The sequence below is a fragment of the Taurulus bubalis genome (assembly GCF_910589615.1).
Source record: "Taurulus bubalis genome assembly, chromosome: 17".
NCBI classification, from domain to species: domain Eukaryota; kingdom Metazoa; phylum Chordata; class Actinopteri; order Perciformes; family Cottidae; genus Taurulus; species Taurulus bubalis.
The window spans coordinates 10,458,552-10,480,731 of NC_136605.1; positions in this window are offsets into that span (position 1 = coordinate 10,458,552).

Sequence of the window (22,180 nt, forward strand, 5' to 3'; positions counted from 1 at the left end):
GGTTTAATCTACAGCAATTACTCATTTTTAATAAGGTCACCATACGTTTGTATCGTCGCTGTCCTGTGAGAACCACGTAGCTCTGAAAATGAAAAACAGTCACGTTTCCAGCTAATCCAAGAGGCTTTTAAAATTAGTTTATGTAGTTTATTTAGCTTAAGAAGTAGGACGATTTTCTCGGACACTTCATCTTTCAGTTTATCACAAACATTTAACAGCAACACATAGGTCTGTGGTTTTCACCGGACAGGAAGGGGATGCAACACTGTAATGTGAGAGGTAGCTAAAGCTTACAGAAAAATGCAGTGGAGTAAAACAAATTTGTTTCTGAGATGAAAGAGATTAAAAGTAGAAAGTTGCATGAAATAGAAGTAACACAAATGTGTCCACAAGTACAGTACTTGAGTAAATGTATTTAAGTTACATTCAATCACTGTTCAACATTTTGGAAAATATGCTTATTCGCTTTATCGCAAAGAGTTAGATGAGATGATTGATACGCTTGAGTAAATATGAAGCAACAGCCAACAACCAGTTAACTGAGCTTAGTTTAAAGACTGGAATCAGCTCCTCTAAAGTTCACTAATAAACACATTATTTCTCATGTGTTTAATCTCTAACAAACCCATGAGTAAAATATTTTTTCTTCTTCTTCATTTTACTGGCGGTTTTGAGCCAGCCATTTCTTGGCCAGGACTGTTGACTTCCTGGAGTATATAACAGTGAAAACAAGACGGGAAAAAATACAGCACATGATTGCCAAATTACATGGTTTTTTTTAAACTTGTTACTGTTTTTTGTACAAAACATTCCTAAACATTCCTATTTCTTTAATCGAAGATTGAGTCAGATCAGTGCCATTTTCTACTTGGGCCTTCTGTGCCGCCTGACATTGCATACATAAATACGCGCATGACAGAATGCTGAGTCATTAACGGTCAATGCATGTTGTCCACATCAACAAGAACAAATTCACAAGATCCAGTCACATTTAGTTATGACAAAACAATCCAACAAAACCGCGGCACTAAAACACCGCACACTCAAGAGCACGAGCCACGATCAGAAGGAACAATATTAACTATATTATAAGAAAACAACACCATGGACACATTAACACAGTGCTCTCAAGTTTTTAAGACAGGTAAGAGTGACATATCCTCCCCCCTTCCTCCTCCCCCCATATTATTATTAGCTTTATTTTCATTGGTTGCTGGATTACATTTCACCCAGATACAACAGATACGTTTTTCTGATTGGCTATTCGTGTAGCCCATTTCTTTTTTTTGATTGGCAGGGTATTCGGGGGAGACGTGCTTGATTCCTCCATGGTGAGGGCAGCGCGACCAGGTCATGTTTGTGCGCTGCGGCACATTAAATAGCCTCGAGTTTTTTTTCAGAGTGAGAAATACGATGTGTGGCGGGAGGGCGTGACTTAAGACCGAAATGCGTGACACTTGAGAGCCCTGTTAACACAACGCTACTGCAGATGTAAAAACACAAAAGCAGTTCACTTACCAAATGCTGTTCACTTAAAGACAACGTCCACCGCCTCTTTTTGTTAACAAACAGTTCAATGACGCGGTTGTACAGTTTATCGGTGCGCTTCAGTTCCAGTAAAAAGGTCCATAAACCTCCGTGAGAAAGGCGTTGTCAGTAAATCCGCCACCAAGTCCGTTTCTCTCCTTCAGCCATTGAGTGTTAAAAAAACTACACCAAGCTAAAAATGTCATAACTTCTCTTATGTTTCAGCCTGAACTATTCTTACTACGACTGGGTTCCGCTAGCAGCTAGGTAGCTTTCTGTTGACTAAAGTCACTGACAAATCACAGCCCATGTTAATGGTCACGCTGGCCCACTGACTAATCAAAGCGCATGTTAATGCTGATGTACTTCCAGGCCACCTTGCAGGTACGTCAAAGCATACGCCCAGCATGTCAAACTAAAGATCTGATTGGTTGAAGTCTATGATAATCACGACAACGTCCCCATGTACTTTAATCTGCAAAGGCCAGCTATAAGGCCTCGGGCCGCTCTTCTTCCATAGAGACATAGGAGGTGAAATCGGATTGGATAAAAGCTCTCCTTAAAATATGTAGTAGAAGCAGCTCTGCAGGCTGGAAGCAGAGCAACAGAGGAAGACAGGAGCAGTGAAATGAGAAAATAAGCTAATAGGGAAAAATAATTATAATACATGTAGTATTTGTGAAAAACTATTAAATTATGAAATAGCTATAACTTTGTGATTCTGTTTAGGCCAGCAATGAAGGCTTAGCTGGCCCTGACTGCCCACCACTGGGTCAGATACATGGAGAAGTGTTTTTCCGTTTGAATTCATGCAGCATTAATGCACATTACTAACTTTGTTCCTTTACCGGAGTCTTTGTGCTTTCTCGCAAACCTCAGAGAGAGAAAACATTTGAAATTATTAAAATTATTCCCAGAGTTTGACTGTACAGACCACACAATCTCTCAAGGGAAAGTCCATAACGCGTTAAGCAGACTTGAGGTTCAGCTATAGAAATGCGTTTTTTTTTTCCCCTTTTTTTTACAAAAACACCCAAAAGCATTTGTGAAAATCACCTCAAGCAAATGGAAATAAAATGCTGAAACCAGAAAGTATGGCGGAGCAGACCGGCAGCCAAACCACAGTCGAAAGCAGCACCATGTGTGTGCCCATGGACCTGGAGTGTGGTTCCCCTGCAGTCTTATCAGCACTTCAACATGCTGGGCTTCAACAAGGGTTTTCTTCTTGCTACGTGTCGGAGATGAATCCTCAGTGATAAAATCCTCCACAGAAAAGAAAACAGAAAGGACACAAGAGGAGGGAAGTAACCGAAGACGGCACAATTTTGGGGAAAAACACTCCAGTTTTAAAAACAGTACTTCAATTTTTACTTCACTGATTTTGCGGACAAGTTAGTCTGGAAAAACAAAAACGAAATCAGCAGTGTGAAATGTCTCTGTGCAGCTTTTTCCTCTCCTTGACTGGTTTCTATATGAGGGCCTGAATGCAGAGAACCACACTGAGATTGGGGTGACAGATAGACTGCAGCATTTTAATTTGATCAGCAGGGAGCACTTATATGGAGACACTAATCAAACTACGTTTTTCCCTCTGTCAAGATTAATCAAGAGTGCATGAAAGCTGAAAAGGCAGAAAGAAAGAAGTCTAAAATAGATAACAGGAAACAGGCATGCCCATTGTGGAACAAGCAAAGACACATTAAAATACGCTCGGGGCGATGAAACTCAAACACGACTCGACCCATAAAGAAGCGTCACCTTCGTCTGCAGTGCTGTTGAGGCGCACCTTTGCTAATAGATGCTTTCAATAGCTATTTAAAATCAATAAGTTGTTGCTCAATTCAGTCTAAGACACTTAGAAAAGAAACACATGAAGCCATATTTAAGTAATTACTCCTCTTTTCAGGTTCAAATACTCAGGTTTAAATGGTGGTTCGAGAAGGTTTTTGGCTTGCCACTTCATGGAGGACTATAGCTGTATTCAGCCTACATCAAAGCAAAGAAAGATGCTCTCTTCTCCATGAAAACCACATCAGTTGCTCATTGTTCAAAAGCCTGAAATCACCATGTTTAGTTCACCTGATAAAACCATTTCTGGTTGAGCAAAGACAGAGGTAGCATGATAACTCTGCACAACCTCTTATGGATGGACAAGTTACACAGTATCTGAATCTGACTTGTGCAACAGCTGTTCACATCCTGCCTCGAATTAAAAAAAAAACGTGCACATGTCTTCCGCTCTTTATTTACCACAAGTGTTCATGTCTTTCTCTGGAGCAAGATAAAAGCCTTTTGTTTGCTTACATGTCCTATTTGCTACTCAAAAGACTTCACAGAAGGAATTCCTACAACACCCAAATGTATTCCAGTTCTAATGCAAAAACAGCATCTTATTAACTCTATATCTGAGTGCATGTGGGCTGTTATTAGTTCTTGCTCTCCCTTCTTTTTCTCTTTAAAATAACTGAAGGGAAAACAGGGAGGAGGGAGAAATACAGTTATGTCCCCAGTGACAGGAAGCTCCAGGATTTATGGGAAATGTGGCTCTCATTTTTAAAACATAAAACGGTGCATGTCGCACCTCTAACTCTGAGTTCTTGAGTGCAATCAAAGCAGGTTGGACTGAACTCAAAATGCTGAAACACTAACACACATCTCCACTGATACATCTTAGACTACGGCTTCAGTCAGTCAATCTACATCTGCACACAATGTGAGCTGGCAACCCGATGGAGGATATTTTTTGAAAAATGGCGTCTTTCCACATTGTGGAGGAAGGAGTGAATCTGTCCTTCAAATGGTTCAACTCCTCACTGTGGTGTCAAAACACCTGACAAATAAATATATACAAGACACAGAGGAGTACAACGCTGCACACTCAAGCAGAACTAACTGGAAACATGGGGCCATTTCTACCTATGGGTTGGTGTTTGGGTTTTATCGGTGTTTATACATGTCTTTGCAGGGTGAGAATCACATGAGGAAACCATCCGGCACAGCAGCAGTTAATGCAAATCAACCAATCCACCCCTTGCCTCTCCCGTCTGCCTGCATCCCACGTAGAAAGAAGTGGACCACCCCGTCTTAACTCACTTAGTTTTATGTATAAAGACAGAGGAACAAGAGTCAAAAAAAGATGGAACTGGAGCTTGAAACTAAGACCTGAGAGTGATGGCGGCCAGCTGTGGGAACCCTCATCCTGTAACACCTTAACCCAAACCACCAAGTCAAACACAGCCGACCACAAACCCTCATCAGTCAGACTTATTCTAATTTATCACGTTGCACTTGTTGCTGCGGGACTTCTGATGAATGTCAGCTGGAAATGAAGTTATAAAGAAGAGAGTGTTTTGTCTCCGAAATGTGAACATCTGCGTATTACACAGAACCACATACAGAGAAGCTTGTTCTCTCCACAGATCCATGAATCAAATCCATATGTATACAGACCCCTACGTCTATTTACACCTCTGCAATAAAAAAGTTAAATATATATCCGGCTTCACTGTCTGAAGTTATCAAGTAATCAACCAGAAAAATAACCTTTTTTTGCTTTAGTTAATTCATTCTTATTTGCGTAACTCTATTTTTAGAGAAATAATTACACTCAAATATGCTTCTGTTTAACAACTCAAGGGGTTTTCATGCATGGATCTGGTTTGATTATTTCCTGCTCTGCAATAAAGTAGAGTGGACAACATAGTTGACTCAGTGGGATTCAGCTCGCCCACATCCATTACTTGACTGTCGCCTTGTATCAAGACAGTTGAATAATTTCAGGGCAGGGTTAGATTTTCTTTCCTCAATAACAGTCTATCTAACAGAGAGAGAGAGAGAGAGAGAAAGAGAGAGAGAGAGAGAGAGAGAGAGAGAGAGAGAGAGACATGGAAATGGGGCTGTAATGTCTGCGCACCCTCCACTTTATGCCCAGTACAATATGTTTATTAAAAATGTCGTATAATGTATTGTGACACAGTAAAAATGGCAGGAAGTAACACAGAAAGTGGGTGCCATTTCAATTCAGAAAGTAAACAGGAATAACTGAAAAAAAAGAAACTCAGTGAATCACATTTAAAAGAAACTCAGTGTAGGTACAATACGTGAGAAATAAAAATGCATAATTTGCAGCAAAGAGTAACAATACTGGGGGCCACCTGTTTTGAATGAATTTAAAGAATAATCTTCCTGTTGATCATCATTTTACAATGTTTTTGCAATTTCCACAATGGTAGCCAACAGGGAAATTATGCAATGATGTGTAACAATCTATTCTACATTATTTACAACTGCAATTATAGCCTCACGGTTGTTTGACTCCGCCAACCAGTCAAGTTGCAATTTACCTTTTTTTCTTTCAAAATGTCATCATTTTATTCTTTAAAAACATTTGTGTGACATTGCCATAATTATCATGAATTGTTGACAAATGACCTAAGAAATACATGTTCAGTGAGCTCACAGAGACCTTTGACCTCCAAAATGAAATCAGTTCATCCATGAGTCAAGGTGGACGTTTGTGCCAAATTAAGGAAGTTCCCTCAAGGTGTTCCTGACATAATGTGTTAACATGAATGAACCAGACGGGCAACATGAAAACATCATATAAAACCAGCCCATACTTGTGAAGGAATCTAAAATCCCGCCCCAAACAGCTGATGCTGTTACGTTGAGACGTGTACCCGGCCCATAACTGACTCTTAGCTTTCTTTTTCTCTTGTGTATCTACTTGCAACAGAAACAGATAACAGGAAAACTCAGAGAGCAAAAGAGGGAATTTATTCAATAAAAAGTACCCAAACCAAACCTTTTCCAGGCAGAACTCTGCATTTAACAGCTTTGTCAGTGGATCCGTTCCTTTGACTTGTCTGACTGGATTTCATAATACTGGATTTACTACATTTGTACGAGGCTGATTATTTTAATCCTATTGTGGGATTACAATTACATTTGGTAATTCTATTAACTGCTACAACATTGTGTTCATTGTTCTCCTTTTAGCAGGGGCGGGCCATCAGGGCCTGCTAAGCCTTTTCTGCTGACCTAAACAGAATCACAAAGTTTAATTCTATTTTTTTTCTTTTATAAATTGTTTTTTGTTATAATTTTTTATTTATTTTATAATTAAAAGTTATAGCTATTGTATAGTGTATTTGTTTTTCACAAATGTATTATTATACATTTACATATTATACATTATCACTACATGTATTATAATTATTTTTCCCTCTTAGCTTATTTTCTCATTGCACACCTGTGTTCCTCTGTTGCCTTCAGCCTTGAGCCTGCTGCATGGTGCTGTGAGGCCTCAACAGCACTCATCCAATCACATTTCACTTCTGTTTCTCTATGGACTCGAGAGCTGATTAAACTATATGAGAAGGTCTTCTAGCGTCTGTTTTGCCACAGGTACCGCATGAATTTGCGCTGTGATTGGTCAGTGTGTCAGTACACACTCAGTGGGAGTACATGGCCACCTGTTGCTGGAACTGAAGCGCACCAAACTTTTTTTTAAGAAGAACGGATGGACTTTGTCTTTAATGAACAGCATCTGGTAAGTTTCCTGCTTTTTGTGTTTTTTCCTCTGCGGTGGCGTTGTGTTGATATGCCTATGGTGTTGTTTTTACGGGGTGGGCTGGTCAGGACGCACAACATCGGCGAGGCGAGGTTGGGTGTCTGCTGTCCACACATGGAGGACTCTATGAATGTGCCGTGTATTGAGCAGCGCGCCGTGTATTCAGCTGTTAAACTAAACCGCAGGCCTTTTAGACAGTTTGGGCTGGGAACCATTTAGACACTGTGTACAACTGAGAAATACCAAATAAACTTGAGTTGACCAACTGTATACACCCGACAGATGATGCAACTACCCTATAACTCTGGCTTTGTTAGAGAGTAGCATTCACACAAACCACAATAACAGTGCTACACCAAATGTTTACCTGTGACACCCATGAGTGGCAAAATTAAACATGAAACCACTTATTGCCAACATACATTTTGTACATACTATTACACCTGGTTTTATGTGCTCAGAACATCTTGTTAATACAAAGGAGACAGAAATGAATAGACAGAACACACACACACACACACACACACACACACACACACACACACACAGTGTTGTTGTTTGTGAGACACACCTCCTCTGTTTGATTACAAGACATGTAATGATTTCTCCTCTCTAATCATCTTGGCTTTTCATCCTGATGGCAGTTTGTATACGACACACGGATAAACAGCTCACACACATGCACATACAAACAGGGACGAATTAAGCTGGTCCCCTGCATGCAGACGGCCACCACACCACCTACCTCAAGGAACTGAGGCTGATCAGAGGCATCGCGCCAGTTTGATGATTTATAGAAAAGCAAGGCGAGGTAAAGTGATCTCCCAGCGGTACACTGGTCGGAGCTTCATGGAGCGTTGTTGATATCAGTTACATGAAGTGAAACAGTGAAAGTCGCCTTAAGTCTGCTTTCAAAACTCTCATCAAAACAAACACTGAGTGGGGGACAAACAGAATCTGACATTCAAGCGAAGCAAATGTAACAATCAGGTTCTCCTCATTACTTTGCTATTCTCACCTTGTAACATACTCTATTTCTGTCAACAACAATACACTCAGAGACGTTGTATTTTCCTTGCCTTGACCCTCTGCTGCAGCTGCAGTACCCAGATGCCTTCAGCTCTATGCCACATGCATACTGATTACCCAGCCCATGCATACAAAGACAAATAGAAAGGATCCCCTGTGTGTTTACTTAGTAGGTGAGTAAAGACGAGATGCGGGCAAGTCACCAACTGAAGTGTTTCCGATGAATAAGGAATTGTAAATATGCAGAAGTGTGCGATAAGACAGAAGAGGGGATGATTTCAGAGATAGAAAAGATAGATGGCAGCCAGCGAGGAGCTATAGAGCCCTCTCCTCGGGGTCGGAGATGCTGGATACTCACAGCACGTCTTGCTGCATCTGCACCGAGCCGGCTGCGTGGGTGACAGAAAGCAGACAGCTCGCTATGCTCCACAGCACACCTCAGCCCAGCGAATGGACCTGGAAATCAGTTTTGTAATAACGCATTATCTCCTGCATGAGCTGGGGCAGTGGCTATTCCACTGGGACAATACAGTACGGCTGTCTTGCCGTGGAAGGAATTATATCCATTTCTTCCGGCTCTTTGCTGAATAAACTCTATTTGTGGGAAGTCATCACTTATGAAGGCATTTAATAGGATATGGCGTACAGCAAGCCCTCCTCAACCACTTTTGAATACCTGAAAAGCCAATCAAAAAAGGAAAATACAGCAGCTCTGCTTTTTTAAATGACAAAAACAAACAATAAAACATCCCCTTTTTTTAAAAGGTAAATTTTCAGTAAAAATCAGTATTGTTAGATAATCAAAAGGAATTCATAATCCTAGTTTCATTTTGGATCAGGATCAAAGAGCACACCTGTCCCTACTACTCTTTTGTCCTCTAACTGTGTATGAAATATATCAGAAATTATTGGATAGATACAATTGACTAGACATTAATGCTCCCCAGATGATAAACCTATTGATTTTGGAGATCATTTGATTTTTCCGCTACAGTCACCAGCAAGTTGACTACAAAACCAAAGTCCCAAATTGCTCTTTTTTCATTCTCCATAATAAATATAGTTTAAGGATGCGAGTTACCTCGCATCACTTCATTGACTTTCTGAAGTTCTGCTGTTCTAAACTCATATTAGAATAATTGGGTCCTGTTTCTTGTTTAAGTCTAACTGTTTAATCAATGAATGCATCACTGCCAAAATGCAGTGCAATCAAAATTGCAAACACTTAGAACACATGTCATAATAAATAAACACGGTATCAATAATCGTTCGATTCCGTTTGTAATTTCTGTTTAATTATTTGCGCTATAAATTAATCATTGATCATCCTTCTGACGCTTAATAATGATGATGAGATAGCTATATACACTCACCTGAAGGATTATTAGGAACACCATACTAATACTGTGTTTGACCCCCATTCGCCTTCAGAACTGCCTTAATTCTACGTGGCATTGATTCAACAAGGTGCTGAAAGCATTCTTTAGAAATGTTGGCCCATATTGATAGGATAACATCTTGCAGTTGATGGAGATTTGTGGGATGCACATCCAGGGCACGAAGCTCCCGTTCCACCACATCCCAAAGATGCTCTATTGGGTTGAGATCTGGTGACTGTGGGGGCCATTTTAGTACAGTGAACTCATTGTCATGTTTAATAAACCAATTAGAAATGATTCAAGCTTTGTGACATGGTACATTATCCTGCTGGAAGTAGCCATCAGAGGATGGGTACATGGTGGCCATAAAGGGATGGACATGGTCAGAAACAATGCTCAGGTAGGCCGTGGCATTTAAACGATGCCCAATTGGCACTAAGGGGATAAAGTGTTCCAAGAAAACATCCCCCACACCATTACACCACCACCACCAGCCTGCACAGTGGTAACAAGGCATGATGGATCCATGTTCTCATTCTGTTTACGCCAAATTCTGACTCTACCATCTGAATGTCTCAACAGAAATCGAGACTCATCAGAACAGGCAACATTTTTCCAGTCTTCAGCTGTCCAATTTTGGTGAGCTCTTGCAAATTGTAGCCTCTTTTTCCTATTTGTAGTGGAGATGAGTGGTACCCGGTGGGGTCTTCTGCTGTTGGAGCCCATCCGCCTCAAGGTTGTGCGTGTTGTAGCTTCACAAATGCTTTGCTGCATACCTCGGTTGTAACGAGTGGTTATTTCAGTCAAAGTTGCTCTTCTATCAGCTTGAATCAGTCGGCCCATTCTCCTCTGACCTCTAGCATCAACAAGGCATTTTCGCCCACAGGACTGCCGCATACTGGATGTTTTTCCCTTTTCACACCATTCTTTGTAAACCCTAGAAATGGTTGTGCATGGATATCCCAGTAACTGAACAGATTGTGAAATACTCAGACCGGCCCGTCTGGCACCAACAACCATGCCACGCTCAAAATTGCTTAAATCACCTTTCTTTCCCATTCTGACATTCAGTTTGGAGTTCAGGAGATTGTCTTGACCAGGACCACACCCCTAAATGCATTGAAGCAACTGCCATGTGATTGGTTGATTAGATAATTACATTAAGGAGAAATTGAACAGGTGTTCCTAATAATCCTTTAGGTGAGTGTAGTTTACATGTGCATCTGATGAATTGATGGTTCATCTTCTATTCTCTGTAGAGTCCATGCAGTGTTTCCTAATCCCCATTTGTGCATTGACCGTAAAATAGACACACTCAATCTCACACAGGCAATTTAGATTTTCCAATAGATCCACTCTGCATGTCTTTGGCTTTTTGGGAGTACAAACCACGCAGACTCTAAGACAACATAACAAAGCAGTAGGCAGCTCAGCGGCCTTTACAGAAAACCCATTTTCAACCTGTTACTTCACCTATTAACACAGCTGTCCGGCTGAAACAGGACTCAGCAGGCACACAGTAACTGATGTGAAGGAGACGAGAGGAAACAATCGAGAGAGACTGCCATTACATGCAACTTTTCATTTATAAGGAAAGTGTGGAAAAAACCCAGCCTTTCTATTCGGTCGACGGCAGTTTATAAACTGCTCAAGTTTCCAATATCTGATCAGGGAAAGCTACAGTTAAGGTAAAGTCACATGTTCTGGTGGACATCAAGACAAAATAAACATTAGAGAGAAGACAAATTTGACAACTCCGAATTGAGGGGATTGTTTAACTTTTCTTTGAGAATGCACATCAAAGACACACTGGTTTAGTGCTTGTGAGAGAAGTCTTATAACACACACATTTGGGTGGGTTGTGACTTGGGAGTAGCAAAATGATTAGACGTGGCTGTCATAGCTGTCATTATAAGACTGCCCTTTGATCATAACTGTTCTTTTACATGCCTGGTTCTTCTTTCAGAAACAGTTTTAAGCATCAAAAACTTTTGAATTACAAACAGTTACAAACAGAAGAATTAGTCTCTGGGATCATGTTTTTATTATATCTTCTGTAGTGCATCTATTTTGAAGTACATTTTTGTTGTCTATAAATGGCATATTGACGGTCCACATGTGGATTGTGGATCTACAAAAAAAATAACATTCAGAACTGAGCTACGCATGTTACCAATATATGTGGCTTTGTTGATTAACTGGTAAGGACTGATGCCATTCAGCTAAGCAAGAACGCATGGCACATATTTGATTAAGCAAAGCTTAACCAATTGCAGAACCAATATATCAGCGTACATATGAGGAACATGTGATGCTCTAAAACACCCATGAGAATGAAATTTGTACTAGCTTGTAAAACATTAAATATAAATAATAAAGTTGTTTTGCGTAATTCGTTTTTTAGATTTAACCAATATATATAGTAAGATTGAGAAACATTTGATATGTCGTATAAACTATTGCACATATATTGATTAATGTGGAACCACTTGAGGAGGGCTAAGTGATTTGGAGTTGTTGTTACTTCTCTCCATCACTTAGGTCCATCTATAAGAGCTTATTACCTGTCATAACGAGCACACTTTCAGGAAAAACAAAAATCCCAGACATGCATTTTAGCTGACCATCCAGAGAACATCTACTATATCTGACAGGTCTAATGGATAATCACTTCTCTCGTGGAAAACCACACACCAACCACAGTGGCTTTTATTGTTCTGAAAAGCCATGCTGAAACAATGCTGGATTCCACAACGCGCTTGGCACGTCAACATATTGCCATAAAAAGAGCCTTATTTTCCCACCAGAATCCTCTGCTGACCAATCCCTGACTGCTGACTCTACCTAATGAGAGATAAAGTGGTGATTAAAACAAAGAGTCTACTACAGGATCCATTACTGGGAGAATACAAAGTTGACATAAAAACTGTCTAAAGACTTAGAGGAATATTTTTTTCTCAAAAAGAAAACACCTCCATACTTCACCCTTGTGTCTTTGCAGGAAACGAGAGGTTTCACTCGGAGGACAACCCCATACTGTAAATCAACCCCAGAGCACCGGTGTGGACGTGCAGTGATCAATCAAAGCTCTGCAGCTTCATCAACACCGTGAGGAGGAGGGTGTGTCGAGAAGCCTCTCCCTCACCGGGTCAACAATAAGACGTCTTGGTTAACAGAACTCTGTATTTGACAGTATTTATAACTTGTTACTCGGCCTAAAGAATGAAGTGCCATTGTCTGTTCGCCACATGCTGCATGGCCGAGGGTCAAGGTCTCGAGAGGTCAGGCAACAATAAGTGGCAAAGTTATGAATGGCTCAAGGTATTGAGTAAAGGAGACCAAGCAGAACGTGAGTGCAGCAGTCTGAAAAGTTGACACAAAGTGTGTCATGTTAACTCCCAGATGAGGCCATCAATCAGCGGCATAGTGAGAGGGGGTCTGACAGCTCTTAATTTAGGGGGAGGGATGAAGGGATAGTCTGAAAGAGAATATGACTGAGCTGTGAGTCAAACTGAGCAGAAGGCAAAAGAGAGTATTTTTTTCAAAATATTTTTCTTGTATTTGTTCTATTTTTTTGTCACATTTCCTCTTTCCTCGGCTGCTGCCTCTCGTCTCTCACAGCATCACACCGAATCTTCCCCTTTTGAGCTCTTATCAACACATCTGTCTGGAGAAGTTAGTGTTCCCATCCATTTTTTTAAACCTTGTTTTCCTATAGCGTCACTGGATCCCTGAAGAGCTCTGCTAACTTCCCCTTCAGGCCTCTTGGAATAAAACAACCAGGGTGTGAAACTAAAGACCCCCGCCTGACCACCGCCTCACCTTAAACTGCAGAGACTCCCTGAACGTCCAGGTCTGATCAGAACAAGCTTGTGTTATTCCAGCATGGGAACTAATGAAGAAGGGACACGGTGCAACGGGTTTCACTGTAGCATGCTGACTTTGCATGAACAGGTTGATCTGTAAATGGAGCCGAACATCTGTGGAGTCACAATTCCTTGTAAAAGCGTTCTCATTGTGGGCTCTCTTTAACATAAACTCTCCTTTATAGATGGAAAGCTAATGGTTTCCAAGTGACATGCCGTCATCACATATATTTGTAACTGCGCCGGTAAACTTTTAAGCATTGGCGAATATATCAATGAGGTTTTATTTCACAACACATTCATAATGCTGTAATCTGATATAACAAAAATATCTCACTACAGTATGTGAAACCCAGCGTCTGAGCCAGCCTTAATCTGTTTTCCATCTAAAAAAAACTCCTCAGACATTGGATGAATATATATTACTTTGCTATTGACATGTTGATGCCAAACGCCATCTGAAAAGGACTATGAATAGTCGCAGTGGTTGTCTACCCTAAAAAAAGAGAAGAAAATGTGCAAGCAGAAGAAGAAGGCACATCCAGCAAATCTGAACCTAAGGAGCACTAACTGACGGCCAGACAATCATTTTCTTCGGAGCGCAGGGATTGGGCAAATTTGCAGATGCAGCTGTGCTTGTCGTTAGTCAGCCCACGTGGCTCCACTTCACCATCTTTATGGCAGTTCTCCAACTAAATTGTATTATATTAGACTACAGCGTTCATCCCCTTGCTTCCTGTCTGGTCTCACACTTCTTCTCTCCGAGCAGCAAAAAGCTAAAGCTGAACAGCCAGAGCAGAGAAATGGTTTCTTTGGCTTTAGCAGTTCAGGACAGACTGTGATCAACTTCTTATCTTTGATGGTGGCCGGTGAGCAGGCCTACTGGACAAACCCCGCGTCTGCATCTAATCAATAAGTGAGTGAGGTTGTTGGGACGGTATTGAAGCTTCCTTTATAATTGTAAATATGCTAAAATACCCAGAGGTCCTGTTCACCACACAACACAGATACAGTTAAGTTGCGCTTAGAGAGAGTCATTAAAACTGCATTATTGCACTAAGTGCTGCGAGGAGAGTAACTAAATGAGCACTTGTTAGCTTTATAGCACTGGTGGTATTGGCATCAAGTCTGAAACCTAGAACAACATAAGCTTCACGGCCACAGAGATTCATTTTCAAACAAGGCTGTTGAGGTCATGTTGAACCAACTCTGAGTGAATTCATGCAAAATCAGATACAGCAAAGAAATTACAAGTCAAGTCAAGTCAAAAATATTCACACAGCAAAATATTAAAATAATCACAAACTTACCTCAGTGAGTAAAGCATTTTAAAAGCTCTGAAGGTGAATTAAAATAATGAAAGAATCAGAATCAGCTTTATTAGCCATGTGTGTGCACACATACATGATATTTGATTCCGGTTACACATTGCTCTCGTCGTACATATATACATTTTATGTACAGTAAATAAAGTAAAAGCATCATGGACAAAGTTAAGTAAAGACATTAAGATGTGTACACAGGGATGTCAAACAATCATTGTTTAACCATTTAGAACATTTTGCGACCAGTTATGTCTATTGGTTAATTTACGGTCTCACACGTTAACCCATTGAGCTGTTCAGGATGCACTGCAGCGAGCTGAGAACGTGTGTGTGTGTGTGTGTGTGTGTGTGTGTGTGTGTGTGTGTCCAGCTGTGTCACTCACAGAGTGAATTTAGGAGCAGGGAAGAAAGCAGACACGTGAGTATTGTAAACGTTTCAATTCAGAATGGATGTGTCATCTCATCGATACTTCTGATCAGCCTTTATAGAGACCACGGATCAAACCATTCAGAACAAATATCAGCTGATTGTGACCAGTTGCCAATTGATTGGAGTATCTGTGACCTGATCAAAGAGTGGCAATATTTTAGCAAAGCTTAGGACCAAATACTCACAATGCAACTGTTGCTATGACCAACGTCTACCAACTAAACTATCTGAATACATGACATGAGAAAAAAGAAGAGCACAGGGTGACATTCAGTAAACTTATAGGGAAGCTGTTATTGCATTATTTTTAACGTGTTGGGACCTTTAAACATAAAGTAGGAGGTGATTTTCCCTAGCAGCCTAAAAACAAGCAGCTCGCACAGCAAACCATTTCGGACGTGATTTGTATTCAGTGCAAACTTCAATAACATTACTTGCTAAGAGCAGCATAATGCACCACTAATGCACAACCTCGTGATAACAGTAATATGTTACTGTCAGGCTTTAATGTGTCTGCGTGGAGAAGGTTGGCTTAATGTACTAAAGAATCACATCGTGCAGCAAGGGCTGCTGGGCCAGATTTCGCAATGAGACTCAGAGACTTGCTCCTCAACATGAAAAATAAGTGACTCATATATGAGTGCATCTGCTGAAAAAAGCGAGTTAATGCATCAGACAGCTGGGGAAGGATCAAAAACAAAGACCGAGTTCATGTCTGCAGGTGGAAAGTGGACTTGTCCATCATAAATGTCACCTCAAGAAATGTTCCAACCTATCACAGACAGCTCGCCGTCTCTAGAGTGAGCTTGGATGTAAATGCAAAACACTGCATTAATTGGTTTGGATGAAAGCATCTGTGCAGCATGGCGCTCTCTATTGGTCTATAATGAGCTCAGTGATAGCAAAGTTAAGAACGTTAGTCATGTAAACGGCCCTTTGGCGTCACTCAGCTGTTTGTATTACTGCAGGTCTATAATTAGGATGGTGCAGGTATTGTATTAGTAAAAGGAAAAGGTCAGTGAAGATTCATAGTAATACACTTTAACTGTCTAAATCCAAAGTCAGATCTAACAAACGCTGATAGAAAATGTGTCCTGGGCGTCTCTGTAGTCTCCATTGTCACAGACTCACAGACGCCACTATAGTATTGCTTATAAACTATAGCCTCAAACATGCAGTAGACCACAAAAACACTTCAATCACTTTGGTCACCTTAATCACCTCAACTGGTAAATACATTTTTATTCTGTCTGTATATATAATATTGCTATTGTGGATTCTTTACTGTTTTCATTACTGTTTTACTGTTTATTTATATTACTTGTTTTTTTATGTTACTATGCACTTTACCTGTCTGCTGCTGTAATCCTGCAATTTCCCCACTGCAGGACTAATAAAGGATTATCTTATCTTATCTTATCTTATGCAGCATGTTTTGCAGGTGGACACCAATTTCTGTGGTTCTAAAGTTTCTGCATCCACTGCTGTCATCACGTCTGATGTATCCTGCAGCCTACATACAGCAGCTGTTCTCCTCTGCATGGTGCCTTTGGTATTGGGCAAGCTCATCTTCACCTCCGCCCACTGACACATCACCAGGATCAGGGAGAACTGCATTATGTCAAACGTGGAACTAAGACAGTACTCGGCTCAATCAGAAACAGGACCGTAAAAGAAGTGTAACCCAGCCCTACCACGGTAACTGAGAGGTTTTGGATGCAGTTTAGTGGAAATTATTTTAATGTGAGGTATAAAACTAGGGGAAAGCTCTCTTAAATCTACTCTCCATTGCAATCTTACACCATGTTAAGGTGTTTATATTAATGAGAGCAGTCGTTCCAAGTCAAATGTCTTCACTCTGCCTATAAATCTGAAGATTATTTCACAGAGAAACCTACATTCTCCTTAAACTTCCTTGGAAAAGTTAAGCAGGCTAGGAGAAAGATTCAGCCCCCTCCACTTAATGTAAAGGAAACACCAAACATACCTGCAACGATCTGCGTTGTTAAAGGTCAGATTTCACACACCACACATGGAGGTATTTCCTCCAACCACGGTTAAAAGTAATGGTTGTTTTAAAAAAAAAGTGAAAATAGGCATGGTCATCAGTAAGGGTTTCATTATTGCCTTAGTTTAACACCACATTAAGCACGATACAATCTCCTGACTCTTTTCTTCAAAGGTACAAAACTCTGAACCTGCCTGGATGCAATTTCAATGAAATAGTTTCCGAATCGTAAACTTAAAATCTGGTTGAAAACATTTGCAGCGAGTTAGATTAGCAGTAGATGGAGTCAAAGCTATTGGCTAACCACAGGCCTTTCAACTGGTTCAGGGGTAGATTCTTCTTTTACTGCAGATCAGGGAGCAGTTTGTGATACTACAAACGACTGCACCGAGAAGAATTCCCTGTAAAGGCCTGATTGAAAAAACAGAGACGCTGCGGAAGAAGTCGATGTTATCTTTATTTTGTTACATCTACCTGGTGAATCCGTGTAGCTGTGAGTAAGTCTCTGTTCATTTCTCTTTCTGTATTCCTTCCTCTTTTCTTTCTTTGTCCTTTTTCTCAGCCACAGCTATTAATCGCCTTGATATGCTTCTTTTCTCTCTGCTGCACTGAGGCAACTGTAACTAAATAAAAAAAAAATCCTTGTGAGGGGGTCACAAGGAATTGTAACTTTGGTGATCCTTGACTTTTTTTATTTAGCACCATTATCAGGTTCATTCCATTCTCCAAAGCGCTTATCCTATTTTAGGGTTGAGTACAGTAGAACTGGTCCAGATCCCTTTACATTCATTGAGCTTGGTACCTGGAAACCACTTTCAGATTATATGGAACCTGCTCCAAAGGTATAGTTGCCATCCTCTGTGTGATTGTAAAGCCACACCCTCATTGTTTCCACCTTCCTATGTCAGTTGCAGGATTGTCTTCTTTGTCTCCCACGTATGTACATCGTGTTCGAGCTGTAGTTTTTGTTTTCTCGTGTTTGTTTCCTGTACCAGTCTTTATCTTTGTTTGTCACTTTGTTTAGTGAAATACCTTTTGGATTTTGCCCTCCACCTGGCCTGTCTCTTTCCTCTGCTCCTCCGTCTCTACCTCTCACACCTAGTCGTGACAAATGGTTGTTTAGATATTTCAGACTCCCCTAAAGTGATGGACCAACAGACCGACATTGTTCTCCACAGAGCCATGTAGCTGCCACAGAGGCCAGGTTGTTGCAAGGAAGATTGCACTCCCAGTTCACTCTACTATTAGTTTTTACTATTACAAATCAGTCCTTGGTTTAATGCAAAAGTTACACTGGTGCACACAAGTACCATATTAGGTAAGCATAGCAGCATACCGATGTGTCTGAACACACACAGACAGAAGGTCATGCCCTGAAATTAGAACACAGGACCTCAGTCTTTGCCGTGTTGTGACAGTTGAAACAGCAGTGGGAGTCTGGATGGATTGACATGTGAACAAAACTCTACAAAGTTACGGCAGGTGTTTCAGCTCCAGTTGGAGGACGAAGAAACCAAACCATGTCAGGTGTCGAGCGCAGACGGGTCCTGAAACACCTCCACTTTTATTCCCGACCGGGCCAGTTCCTTTAGTACCACACAGTGAGGTCTCTGGCAGGTCCTGATCCCACTGCTGGTATTTTGCAGCTGTCTAAATTGATTACACAGTAGTTGTAAATAGGCACCAGCTGTCAGAAAAAAAGCCCTCCTGCGTAATCAAGCTTTTTAAAGGGTAGTTATGTGAATCAGTCTTTAAATGTGAAGGTTTTGGAGAACCTGTGCTCCTCTTATCTTTTTTAAATCCCTGTTTTTCACTGTTTTCTCAACCAATGTCCCTCCAGTTCTGGTAAGCTTTCACCCCTCTTTTATTCCTCATCACTAGAATGAAAAGTGCACACCAGAATGAGTGGATAAACATTCACAACCATCGCCTCACTCTTCTACCTCAGTAAATTGGGAAATGCACTGTATATATAATGTCGGTGTGGTTTGTTTGCGAGGCGGCATGGAGGCTGGAGGTGATTTTCTCGGTGCAGACATGCTCTCAGCCCTGCGGAGGGGGGAATGCAGTGGTGTGGAATAGAGAGCTTTTTAAAAGCCAGTGAATAAAAGCTTTGACATCCCCTCTGCCCCGTGTCCCGCCGCCATTCCCATCTTCTGTTTCCTCTAGCCGCCCTCACGCCACTGTTTCTACCAGAGCACGTCAAGATGCAGCGAACACAATTAAGCCTGATGTAATGAAATCACACTGTGCTCTGGTTAATGGAGATGTTGGTGAACGAGGTCAGTGGGTGGACTCTGAATGCAGAGAATAGAGGCAGCTGTCAGGCGTTTCTTTTTATGATTTTCAAATGGACCACTTCTCTCAGGTTAGGGATCTCTAGTTGAAGTGTATACACTCCTATAAAAAGATCCCCACTTAGATATGGTGTTATCTCACCAATATAAAGTATCTATTTGACAGAGATGTTAAAGTGGATTAGAGTGTACCCATTCCACATTTTCTTGATTAACCTCATAAAAGATACTGGTGTTTAGTCTGGCTGATAGACAAAGTGAAGTGATTATATCTCAACCTTTTAAATGCTGCCAAGAACGACAGCTAACAAATGACCTTGAATAAGTTGTTGCATACGCTCTTCATAAAAGGTAAAAATCCTTTTTCCACCGCGCCTCCAATAATAAATATAGTTTTAACATCACTGCCAAGTTGCCTGCGCAAGAACAGTATACTAAAAAACACATTATACAGAACATAACACATCATTATACTCTGCACGACCTTATCAAGCAGCACCTCAAAGCCGAATCCCGATAGATTAAATACTCATTGACATTTAATTCCTGCATCACATCATAGCAAGCTGGTGACCTCCGAGCAGAGCGGCATGAGTCAAACCGCCGTCTCATTATACGCTGGACTGTAGATGTCAAGCCGTCACACAAAAGACTGAACAGCGCTCCAAAACAGGAATCAAGCTCCTTCCTTGACCTCGGAGGATATTCAAGTGGCCCTTGAAACACTGTGATCCTGAGCGGTAAATCAGTCAGATAATGAAAAAGGTCCATACGCGCAGCAGCAGGAGCACAAGACCGGATTAATGGACCTAATGAGGTATATATTGAGCACAGCAGCACTGGGCGGGTGGAAGTTTGGTGTATTAAAGACATAAGGTCATTTCAACACGTTCCAGACTGTGAAAACACGCAGTTACAAAAACAATGTTATCTACGAGCCAATTGGACTGGAACATTCAGCAGGACAAGGTGTCCAATGTTTTTTTAACCAATAAAAAGGTTGAAGACGAGGAGTCTATACTGGAAACAATCTGTATTTTATAGCAAATAAAAACAATCTGATAACATATCATAAAATATTTTGACTAAAGGTGTTGTCGACATTAGCTGGTACATTGCAATAAATCCTGTTTCACAAAAGTATGGACTAATTTAATTTGAAAAAGTGGACAGGAGGAAAGACGAATGCTGAGTGATCACTCAGGAATATTATTTATGTTTTTGAAATTTTTGATTAGTTTAGTGATATATTAATGAGTAGGGATGGTTATCATTAGGATTTTATTGATGCTAGTACTCTTATCGATACTGCTTATCGGTTTGGTTCTTTATCGATACTCTTATCGGTTATTTTGTATTATTTGGTGAGAAAAAAGGCAATTAATTCGAAAAGAATCAACCCAGCTGCTCCCCTTTTTAATAACTATTTCAGGATCAGTAGCCGAGTAGGCAGGTGCAACTCATTTAGTGCATGAGATGTACGATGTGGTTGTTTTGAAGACATGGACGAGTGTGGTGAGTAGGCACTTTCTAATGCGAGCAGCTGTACTGATTAGATTTCCTGAGGAGTGTGTTTGTGTTACCGAGCTGCGTTATTCTGGTGATTTTTGTGGAACATGGTTTCGGTGGTCCTGTAGACACGGAGAGTACATTGCTGTTGTTTTGTCCCTGTAAGGTTTAGGAGAGGGATTCGTTTTGGGGTTTCTGAAGGTGTGGTGACGTAAGTGGTTGGAGCAGTTGTATCGAGGGTACATACAAGGCTGCAGGTGGGTTGCCAGTTCATGGTTGCTTCACCTGGAATTTTAGTGCGTCAGTACTCACCACGAGTAGCACCTGAAGACTAGCGAGGAGTTTAGTTAGACTCTAGTTCGGCAGCTAGAGGGATGGGGCGGCTGTGATGTTAGCTGTGTATAGCTGCTCTTGCTGTTAGGGTGTCAGTGTAACAGTTTAATGCTGTACGGATCAGTTTGGTCAAAGTTTGTTTCCTCTGTTATGGCTTCTGTGGAGGAATTCTTCAGAGGAGTTATTGGAGCGCTGCTTGTTGGCTGTCAGATTTAAGTTGGATGCTGTTGATCCCTGGCTTGAAGCGTTTGAGGCGCCTGACTTTAGTGAGGGAAACAATAGTGTCTGATGTTTACTGCTATCTGTTTTTAGCTTCAGTTTAAACCAATATATTCAGTTTTTTTGTTATCATGGTAATGCTCAAGCTGTTTCTGGGTAACTCTGGACCTCAGAAATGAGAGCTGGGTACAGCTTGTAAGTATCTGGCTAGCTGGACCCAGTTACATTGCCGGTGTGTCACCTGTGAAGCTGAAGAGTGCTGCTGCACAGTGTGCAGTAGGTAATGACAGTTCATATGGGAAGCAAGTCGATGGTTACGGGAGGGATGTGGTAAACTGTCATTAGCTGTGTTGGTACGGTAACGTGCAAGTTGGAAGCTCGGCCTGTTACCTTTGGGAACATAAGCGCTCCAGCTCATGGCTTAGTGGGCGTGAGCTGGTTGTAGTTCGGTTGCTTCTTGCTGCTGTGTGTCTGTGAACGACTTGGTCGGCTTGTGAGCCTTTGAGTCAGAGGACTTTTGGATGCCGTTTTGGCTTAACGTTTATTGTAGTTCAATTCTGTGCGTTTTGGTAGCTCGTAGTTATGGAAATTCCAGTTCTGTGTTCACCACTCGATCTTGCATTAATTGGCCCTCCCAAAAAACCTTGCTTTTAAATATTGTGTTGTTGCATATTACTGTGTAATCT